A 10452-nucleotide genomic window follows, 5' to 3' on the forward strand; every position below is an offset into this window, starting at 1 on the left:
TCGCTAGAAGTCGCCAGATGACGTCATCACCTAATTTGCATAATTTGTCATGCTAATGTAATTGTAACCTACGTTGTTGGAGAGAGAAATAACATCGTGGAAGAGACATAAAGTGAGTAAAAAACGTCCTAAATGCAGTTAGAATTTATTTAGAACTACAAATTAAATTTCTTTTAGCAATTATTGTTTTTTAATGTCACAATTCCAACCCTGCTCCTTTATCTGGGCCTGGAACGGCAAAAGTGACCCGAAATTGGCACTCTAGTGGAGTTAATTTGTGTGTGAGAGTGTGTGTTTAAGTAGTTTTAAACCTTGTGGTCCACAAAACAGCATAACAGTAAAGAAAGAACTGACTGCATTACAGTCAATGTGGGAGCAGAGGCTTCGCTCATGCGCGATTCATTTGCCGTTTGGACGCACAGGTGTGAACGTCTCCTGCCCTGATAGCAGCTGGGGAAGGACTATCCTCTCCCTGGGAGCGCTTTGGCACGGGTGAGGCGCCCACGGCAGCACCGCTGCTTGTTGAGAGTAAGAGCGATATGCGTGTTCACGTCAAAAAGTCGTCATAAATAAGTCTCCAATAATACCAGAAAAAGTCGCCAGATTTGTCGCTAGTCGCTTTTTAGAAAAAAAGTCGCTAAGGGGGTCTGAAAACTCGACAAAGTCGCTAAGTTGGCAACACTGCCTCTCTCACCCAGGAAACACGCAGAGAGAGAGCGTCACCCTGTAACCATGGCAACCGTAACGCTGCGCCTGGAACAACAGAACGTAGCTGTCAAACAAAACCCAAACAGTCCTGAGCCGCCACAATATGAAACAGGGAAGTACCGCCGTGTAATCCATTTATTTCAACAAAGTAACTGTATTCTAAATACCACCTTTTTAAACGGTAACTGTAACGGAATACAGTTACTCATATTTTGTATTTTAAATACGTAACGGCGGTACATGTATTCCGTTACTCCCCAACACTGACTATACGGTATAATTGGAACTTCTCTACCTCACTTTTGAGATTAGAATCTTGTTGGAGATAAAAGGTAATGAACTTTTTTGTTTATCATTTTTCTCATAAAACTTCCATGTCTCATTGACACACACCTGCATACACACACTTTAAACGTTTGTAGATAAAATCACACCATTCTAACCTAGAGATGAGCAACCTGTGAGTGAAAGAAGGCAATGCAGACTTATTTGAGAGCCTCAAATCATTCATTTAGATCAGCAAACTGTAGAGCACAGTCAGTGCATAAAAGCTCATGTTTCTGCCCTGCAGTACAGTATACTGCAAAATGTGGCTAAATCCAAGACTGCTTTGGTGTAACACCAACTGCTGACTTCATCACTACAGGAAGTGTTCATTGATCCGACATCTGATTTGTCGATGCGGCTGCAGTTTTAGTCAAAGACCTTGGCTGCATTTTTGATTGAAACATTGAAAAGGTTTACCCACTGCAATGTCAACGTCTTGCCACATCCTAACTGTGTGAAATAGATTTATTTTTGTTGCCTCAATCAAGACAAAATGGTGGTCAAAGCTCAGCATTGAAGAATGAGCTAAGAATAGCAGTCTCACAGCTGCTGCCCAGCTTTCAGAGGATCTCCAGCACAAAGGAGGCCCACACCATCCACTGAAAGACTGCAGAACAAGAGATGTAGTTGTTATGGAGAAACAATTAGATTAAAGTTTTCATAACTTTAAAACATTGATATGTTCAGGAATATGCAATTAAAGACATAGGGAAAGAATTAAAATTATTACTAAGCATTTTTTAATTAAAAATAATAAATAAAAGACTCAGCCACAGGACCTTAATGGCGAAAGGAGACACAGACACTTTGGCCCTTTTACCCATCTTCTGACTCAATCTCTAATTTGATCTCAACTACATCCATGTAAAGTTCTGCAGCTGTATCTTACACAGCTGATGAAATCTATCTATAGAATGAGCACAGGCAGACCGACAGTTCTCTGCTAAATTCTAAGCCACTGTTAAGCCACTTAACACTGACCTATGAATCATTCAAGCATTCAAGTACCTAACTCAAGGGATGTTGTCCGTACATGTAACGGACAACTTAGCTTAGAACTGAAGAAGAAGTTTTAAATTGTACCTAGTAATTTTGTTACTTGCAAAAACACATAATTTGCTCCCATTTCCTGGCTTGAATCTACAAAAATGGCAAAAATAACACAGTTTGACAGGAAAAAAATAACATTTTTGCACCAACAAGGTGATTCTCAAAAGGCTGTTAGCTGAAAACCTGGCATATGCAGGCATGGTGCGCGGAGTGTTCAGAGCAAAACTGGATAAATGGAGAACAGTAGAAGTGGTCTAAGTGGAAGTGCGTCTGTCAAGAAAGAAAGGGAAAAAGTGTGTGCGTGCCAACATTTGTCAACAGGTGTAATGGGAAAGTTTAGGTTCAAATTGTCATAAATTTGTAAGGAGGAGTTCCGGTAAGTGGTACAACAGTGTGTGTCTACAGTCATCTATAAAACAGATGGAGGTTCTGTCATTGCTTAGAACTTGTCAAAAAAGATGTAATTTTGAATACAGAAAAGTACCATTTGATCCACCGTGCAATACCATCTGGAAAGTGTCTGATTGGTAAGAGCATCACTTTTCAGCATGACGAGTCCAAATACGCTGCCAATTCAGTAAAGCGTACCTGGATAAAAACACAAAAGAGCTCTACAAGTTATGGATTGGTCTCCTCAAAGGCCAGACCTCAAGATTATTGAAGCAGTGTGTGATGAGATGATGTTGACAGCATACAGAACCTAGAAAGGAGCTTTGAAAATGTCCTTCAAGACTTTAGTACAATGCTGTACATAAAACTAAACCATTTTCCAAGTTTTTAAAAAGCAACTTTAAAAGAAAAGAAGAAAAGAAGGTTAAATAACAATCACATTACTAATGTATTACAGATCAAATTATTTTCAGATTTCTTGGAAAACAACATTTTTTGGCCTATGAATTATAACATATACTCAATTTACCACTAATAACAACCCACAGTTGAAAGAAGTTGACCTTTGAATTGCCATTCTGCAGAAACAGCTACAGAAAGCACCAAAAGAAGAATGACTTGACCTGGATTCAGTCATCTTCAAGACAGCTGAAAGGAAAAAGGATAGAATGTTATAGAGATATGATTTGATCATTCTTTTATTCACCCTCAGCTGAAAGCATGCATATTTGCCATCCAGTGTGCTGCCTACAGTCAGTGTGAAAGGGTTTACCTTTCCTTGAAACATTCAGCTCAGTGCAGCGCAGCCACTGGAAAACTATCTACATATTTTGTACTTATTGTTATACCATTTTAGACTAGGTAAGTATGCTTTACATTTTTTTTACAGAGTGCAAAGGCATTTGCTTCTTGCAGATGTTGAAAAGAAATAGAATGTTTAAGTCTCCTCAGCTTTAGACGAAAAAAGTGGTACAGGTGTAGTTATCAGATATAATAGCCCAGCAGGAACTGACTGTAGATGATGATGAAGTCAAGTGAAGTTAGGTTTTAGAGGTCCTTCTTTAGTCACTTTGGACTGACCTCTCAGAAACTACCTCATTAAAATGTTTATTTCTGTGTGAAGTTATGGTCAAAATGTTTTGACAATGAGACATAAGTGGCAAAAATGATTGTGTTTCTTAAACTTGCTGATTTTTTCTCTCTCTTTTTTTTTTTTACATGTTTCTATGATAAAGTCAAGATCAATCAAAAGGATATGGACACAAATGAACACATTTCATCAAATGAGGACTATATAAATTCTAGATTTTTTTGTCATAGATTTAATATAGTGTCACTTGAATTCCTGCCTTGCTATGCCCACCTATTGTAAGTACAAAGTCCCATACACACCACTTCCAGATGCCCATATCTAGCAAATCAACTTAAAATAAATAAATAAAACTGGCGCATCGACTAGTGAATGCTGAACTTTAAATGCCATTGCTGAATCCGTCATTCTGTCTTTCAGGTTGAGTGCTACATAACCTACCTCATCACTGATCACCACCATGATAAGGTCTCTGTATTATCCCACGGGAGAGTCACAAAAGAAGGTATGTTTCCATCAAAGGTTGCACAGTCCTTTCAACTCCAGATTTTAAGGGCATAGATTTTAAACAAGTTTAATCATAATTATGAGTCCACAGTAAACATAGTTAGACTTACGGTTGACCTCTCTTTATTAAAATACGTGTTTTTTAAAAAAAATGCACGACTATGTTAATTTACATTCTCTAAGAAATTCTTGAAATTTCATCATTGACTAGTTCCAACAATAATCACAAGCTTGTCTCCCTTTTTTGCCAGGCTACTGGAGCTCTGCAGTTACCACCTACTGTTATTGTTAAATGTGAACCTATGTTTAAAGATTCTGCAAAGCAATTTGGTAATATCAAGGAACTGCACAAATGATCTCTAAGAAGATCTCAGTGCAGTATTAATGCAGTGTTCTTACAGGCAGCAGAGTTCTACTTTGAACTGCAGTGTGATTACGTGATTCATAAAGATCTATAAAACTGACAATAATTCCGTTTTAAACAGTATGTTTCAGTGGAAATGAAACGCTGCATATATTAAAGCCTAATTTACACCATGGCACTTTACTGTATATTTAACACTGTCTGTGGAACTCGATTTAAAATATAAGCGTTATAAGTTACAGTTTTTAGAGCATGTTTAATGTCATCTTGTCCAAGTGAAGAACATGAAGTCACTAGTTCGGTAGTGCTACATTCAATGTTAGCTAACTACTGACAGAACCAATAACTAAATAATATTGAAAACAAGGAAATTAAAATGAAAAAGTCTTACGAAAAGACTTTCCACTTTCACTCTTTGTCTCTTAGTCCACTGAAACAGGTGAATCCACCCGTTGGGCATGATGCTTGGGTTTGTAGAGCACTTTATGAATGAAGGCTGGTGAGGATGGTGTTTGTGTCAAGTACCCCAGTAGTGTGCTGGCTACTGTCCCCTCTGTGTTTTCCTTTTCGTGTCAGATGTACGGAAAAAGTGGCAGAGCATATATCTACAAGATGTGTCAATCACTATTTCATGCAATTTGTCATTTAACCCCCTGTTATATCAGGATAAAGTCTTTCTTTCCCCCAAGCACACCCAACCAGTTAAAAACAAAATATTATATAACATTTAATAGGCTACTGCCAGTGTTGGGTATGACATTTTATAGTAACACGTTACTGTGATCACATGACATTTGTCAGTAACATATTACTGTACTAAATTCAGTAGTTACATTACAGTTACACTTATGTTGTTACTGCAAAGGTTCTTTGGTTGTCTTCCTGCATTTTTGCATTACAATCAGCTGATTTTAGTTCATGTGTGTGAGGAGTAAAATGGTGGACAGCAATACAGTTACTGAGGATTGCAGATGAGGACAAGAGCACAAAGCTTAATTGGAAGCTGCGTCCAGGACAGAAATGCTAACAGCTCTTTGTTTCTTTGCAAGCATGTGCACAGACAGCATGCAAATGCTAAGCTAGTCAAGAACCCAGAGTGATATTAAAGCTGAGAGCATGCAGATGCAAACTCAGCGGTCAGAGACTCATTCTTCTGCATTTCACTTCTTCCACACTTCACTTCTGCAGGTAAGCAGATGAGCAGTCAGGCTTGTAGCCTCCATTTCTACATGTTAATGTTTGTAGCGTAGAATCACTGTGGCGATCACTTTGAAGTCTCTGGTCTAGTTTTTGTCTTTGTGTTGTCAGCTTTGTGCTCATACATAAATACTAAGAGAAACATCATACTGCATGTGTGTCCTGATTAGGATATGGATTTGTGTTGGTGTGTGGGACTTTGGCCTCGGGTTTATATTGTTAACTGGTAACTACTGCATGACGATGTGTTTACTTTAATGCCTTGTTTGTTGAACTTAGTTGGACAAGAAGAAGAAAATAGATGGCTGGATTGATGGAAATTGTTGTAAAAATTACTACTTTTTTAAATTCTTACCAAAGTGAGAAAAAATGAAGCCCAAAGGTACATTGAAAGTATGACACCTAGTCAGTCTGGATTTAATCCAACTGAGATGCTTTGGCCAGACCTTAAACAGGCAATCCATGCTCAAAACCCTTCAGTGTAGCTGAATCAAAATTCTGCAAAGAAAAGTGGAAAGAAAATCCTCCACAGTGATGTGAAACACTCATTGAAAGTTATCACATGAGTCGCCCAGGGTGGAACAACCAGTTATTAGGTTTGGGGGGGAGTTATTAGGGCCAGGTAGATTTAGATAGCTTTTTTACAACGATAAATGAAATCATTGCATATTGTGTTTACTCAGGTTATTTTTGTCCAATATTAAAATTCGATGATCTCAAACACTTATGCAAGAAAATAAGTAATGGAGAATGGGGCAAATACTTTTTCACTGTACTGTATAATAATAGCCATATTATATGTAGCCATATAAAAGTGTCTTTCTGATTTTATTTCTTAATATGACACCATTTCAGAATGGGCTTAAAACCAGATCTAATTTTTCAGAAAGTCCGCATCATGAACTGGATGAATGGAGTTTGAAAAGCAGAAAAAAAGTGTTTAAAAAACATAATCAGTATTACATTTGACCGTTTGTCCATTTTTAAAAAAATGTTTTTGTAAATGGCTTCAATGGGGGGTTGTTATTACAAGAAAAGAATGTATCTTTTGGGTATTTTCAGCTCCCTGATCAGCATGACCAGGTTTACAATGACAGTTTCCAACTGGGAAGTGATTACATGAGGGTAGAGGTGACACTCAGATTAATCAGTTATTAACATGCATTATTCAGACTTTACAAACATACTTAAAAAAATAAAATGAATATGTGAATATCTGTTATAGTTGATTGTATGCGTTAAAACTGCATTTTGAATAAATATAAAAACAAATTTGAGTTGCAGACACCGCACCGTCTCCTCCTCGTCTCCATCCCTATCTTCTGCCATTTTTCATTGTTCTTCCTTTTCCTTGCTCCTGCCTTCCCCACGTCTTCCTTGCAGTTAATGTGGATTTCTCTATCCTCTTCTGCTGTCAGCTGTCTCCTTCACCTCCTGCTGTCTACCTCCCTGGCTGTCAGTCATGTCATTTCCCTTGAGGCACAGTTGATTTATATAGAGACAATTCAAGACAACAGACAATAAAACAATAATGTCATAAAATCAGGCTTGGAGATCAACACAGGGTTTCTCTTGGGAATGAAAAAGAAAGAAAGGGATAAATAAAGATCAGCATATGCTGACAAAAGGAGGGGTAAATGAGGGGAAAGACTCAGAGGGTGGAGGAAAAATGAGATACAGAGGTGAATGAGGTAGAAAAATAAGGAAAGAGGAAACAATAATATAAAGATGAGTTTAAATCGGTTTAGAAAATTGATTATTTTACACACATTGTTGAAACTCTGACACTCACATTTGTGTTATAGGCTGTCATAGTCAAATGATCTGATCTGCTGTGATCATATCAAACCTATTTGTCCCTTTCAGTCATTTGGAGGGTACAAAGATCAAATATTTATTCCAAACTAGAAATAGAAGGCAAAATAGTTCACAGTCAAAAAGACTTGTTTTCCCCCATCAATATGTGAATTTACATCAGACTGGAAAACAAAACCCAGCAGAAAGTGTGAATAATGTTTCAGGAGTCAGAAGTCAGTTTTCATAAATATGTGACAGCTGTTCCTTTCCAAACTGTTTGAAATGATCCTACATATATTGAATACAGAGAAATATATAATGTAATAATTTTATGCTGTAGCTCAGTAGCTCAGCTGAGATGTTTCATTGTAATGATGAATTATTTTGTGTGATTTTGAAGTTAAAGCTGTAGTTATAACTTCCAACGGTTGGCAAATTTATGCTGTCAGTTTAGTTTAGTTTACTCCGAGTCATTTGCCGTACACTTTATGTCTTTCAGTAGATTTCATCCGAAGTTAGCAAGAAGTGAAAAATACTTAAAAGACTCAAATAAATCAGTAGACATGATCACTATAGACATCGCAGTAACTAACAAGTTTGTCTACATTTTTCTTTTGTAAATTAAATAAAAAAAAATTTTTCAGGAAGCTGATGTGGGTATGTGTGTTTGAGGATGCACACCAATGACTCAGCAGCAGTCCTTCTAATGAACACCACTGAGTGGTCTGCGACTTGCAGGTGGAGACTTGTCACATCAGCCTAGAGAGCTGGAAGGTTTTGGTCAGTTTGACGTGGAAGCTGATATTTTGTTTCACAGTGAAATTGTTGATGCGCACATGCTGTGGGTCACAGTGAGCCTTCTAGGGAGCGATCTGAAAGTGGCAGCAGCAGTGGAAGTGGTACACACGCGTGAAAATAGATGGAATTATGGACAAGGGATTTGTTTTCTATGAATGGAGTTTCAAAACTTTGTTGTTGTAATTGTCATTGTAACTGTTTAGCATGAGTATGTGTTGAATATTTCAGGTAGGTTCCTCGTACTTTTATTGCAACACAGCTCTCGTCAGTAAGCCTCACCAGGGAAACGCACATATTATCCATCAGCTATATTATACCCTTGTTTGCACATCTCTTGCCCACCGACGTTAAACAACTAACTTGAAGTCTTATTTGGTTAATGTGTGGTTTCCAACTTTATATCTGCTGTGTTTCTCCCATAAGTCCAAAATGTCAGCAATAGAGCAAATAAATTTTAGGGGAATAGCAGAAGTGAACCAGAGTCATCTGTTAACACTATTTTGGTGTTGACAGAGCAGGAATGCAGTGCTTTTATTTTGTGTTTTTAACCACCAGACACTAATTTTTCAACATAAATTGGATGATAAGGTTTTGCAGGCTTTTGTTGGCTAATATTTGGACTATTAGTGTCAATCATCTGTGCTCAAACCTTGTACATCATGATGTAAATTTGCTGAACAGCCTGCTTGCTAACTCAAGCAAAGCTCATAAATCAGGTCTCATAAATCTAATCTTGTGCACCACGAAAACAGGCCATTTATCAGTGGAAAAGCTGCAAGACTTACATAACATGTATTATTACCATGATTACAAAGAGCAAAGGAAAGAGAAAGAAAAGGCAAGAAAGGAAGCAGGACGACAAATAATCATCCATCATCTGTATTTTCCAGCAGACAGTGCTGATTAAATATTAACAAAATAAAGTGTTGCTAAACACCCTAATTGTGGCAGGCATGATTAACACCTGACAGTTTAAGGATTGTGAGTTCTTGTCTCTGTGTGTGTCCAGGTTGGTTGTGTGCGTGTGAAATAGAAACTGTGTGTGCCCTGCGGAATATATGTGAGTGCAAGCTGTGCAGCTGAAGGTCACTCTGAATAGAACCAGATAAATGAACTGGAGACACCAACAAGCTTATTACTGTAGAAAGCGTACCCACACAGCACATACACAGATACAGCACACACTTGCACACTCTGCAGACTTATTACAGCTACTGTAGTGACATGATTGCTCCTCCTCTGATTTCCTCTCCCTGCCGCTTTATAAATCTTACTTTAGCAACTGGGGAAAAGGTTTACAAATTCTAGCTGTAGCTAGAAGTCCCATAAACATTATATCAGTTACAGTTCCTCTCTAAAAAAAAATGTATAAAATAAAATAGCCTCAATTGTTGCTGACGCTTACATCCACTGGTGCAGAGGTGCTAGAAATAAAGATACTATTTGTGACGCAGCACGGGAAAAGCAAAAGATGCAGACTGAGAACAACTTTCCAATATTTCCAATGTTTGTTATCTTATCTTCACTGTTGGCAAATATCTCTCAAAACTGTTGTTTATAGTGAAGTTTATTGAACAATTTTGATGCTTAAACTGCAAATAAACAGTGCAGTATTTTTCCCATAAAACCTATCAGCTACGAGGACAACCCGCCCCCCCTGCTCAGTATTGCCACACATGCTAAGAGGTGCAACCTCGCCAGTCAGCCAGTGAAATTTGTCCCCTGGGAGATGCTGGTGACTTTTCCTTCTTTAGCCTTTGGCAATAACGTTGAGAGGATTGTGATCTACTGACAGTTTCTTGTGAACCTGGTGGACTTTTTAGAAGAAGGTTAATCACTTACAAATGTGAAGTGAGCATTTATCTGTTTGTGTTGTTACTAAACCACAGTAATTCAAGGAACATTTTCACATCTTCAAGCTACAAGTTCATGGAAAATAGGTAGAGATTCTGCACGTTAATGTAGAATTTTTCAACTCTTAGGAAACATTAAAAAAAGTAAAAAAACGATATCTGGCTTTTTGCATGTTTAAGATTCAGCATCTCCATTGATTAGGGACTGTGACAAAAACTACGATTTTTTTCCAATAACTTTTGGTAAACTGTACCAAATCTGAGGATGTACTTCACATCAAGCAGCTGACATTGACCTGTGAAATCCTGTAGATGTTGTCCGTTCGCACAGAGAAAATGTGTCGGGTCTTTCAGATATATTCCTTGCACCT

The 10452-nt window shown here is 37.8% G+C and overlaps 1 long non-coding RNA gene across 1 annotated transcript; it reads right to left on the minus strand.

Moving 5' to 3' along the window:
- Window positions 1-688: 688 nt before the first annotated feature.
- Window positions 689-5234, minus strand: LOC146504030 (uncharacterized). Its single transcript, XR_014877879.1, has 3 exons — window positions 3039-5234; window positions 2570-2673; window positions 689-1642 (listed from the first exon to the last, which is right to left on the minus strand). It is a non-coding gene; the product is annotated as an uncharacterized LOC146504030 (long non-coding RNA).
- Between the last annotated feature and the right edge of the window lie 5218 nt (window positions 5235-10452).

Source organism: Neolamprologus multifasciatus, chromosome 14 (assembly GCF_963576455.1).
Source record: "Neolamprologus multifasciatus chromosome 14, fNeoMul1.2, whole genome shotgun sequence".
NCBI classification, from domain to species: domain Eukaryota; kingdom Metazoa; phylum Chordata; class Actinopteri; order Cichliformes; family Cichlidae; genus Neolamprologus; species Neolamprologus multifasciatus.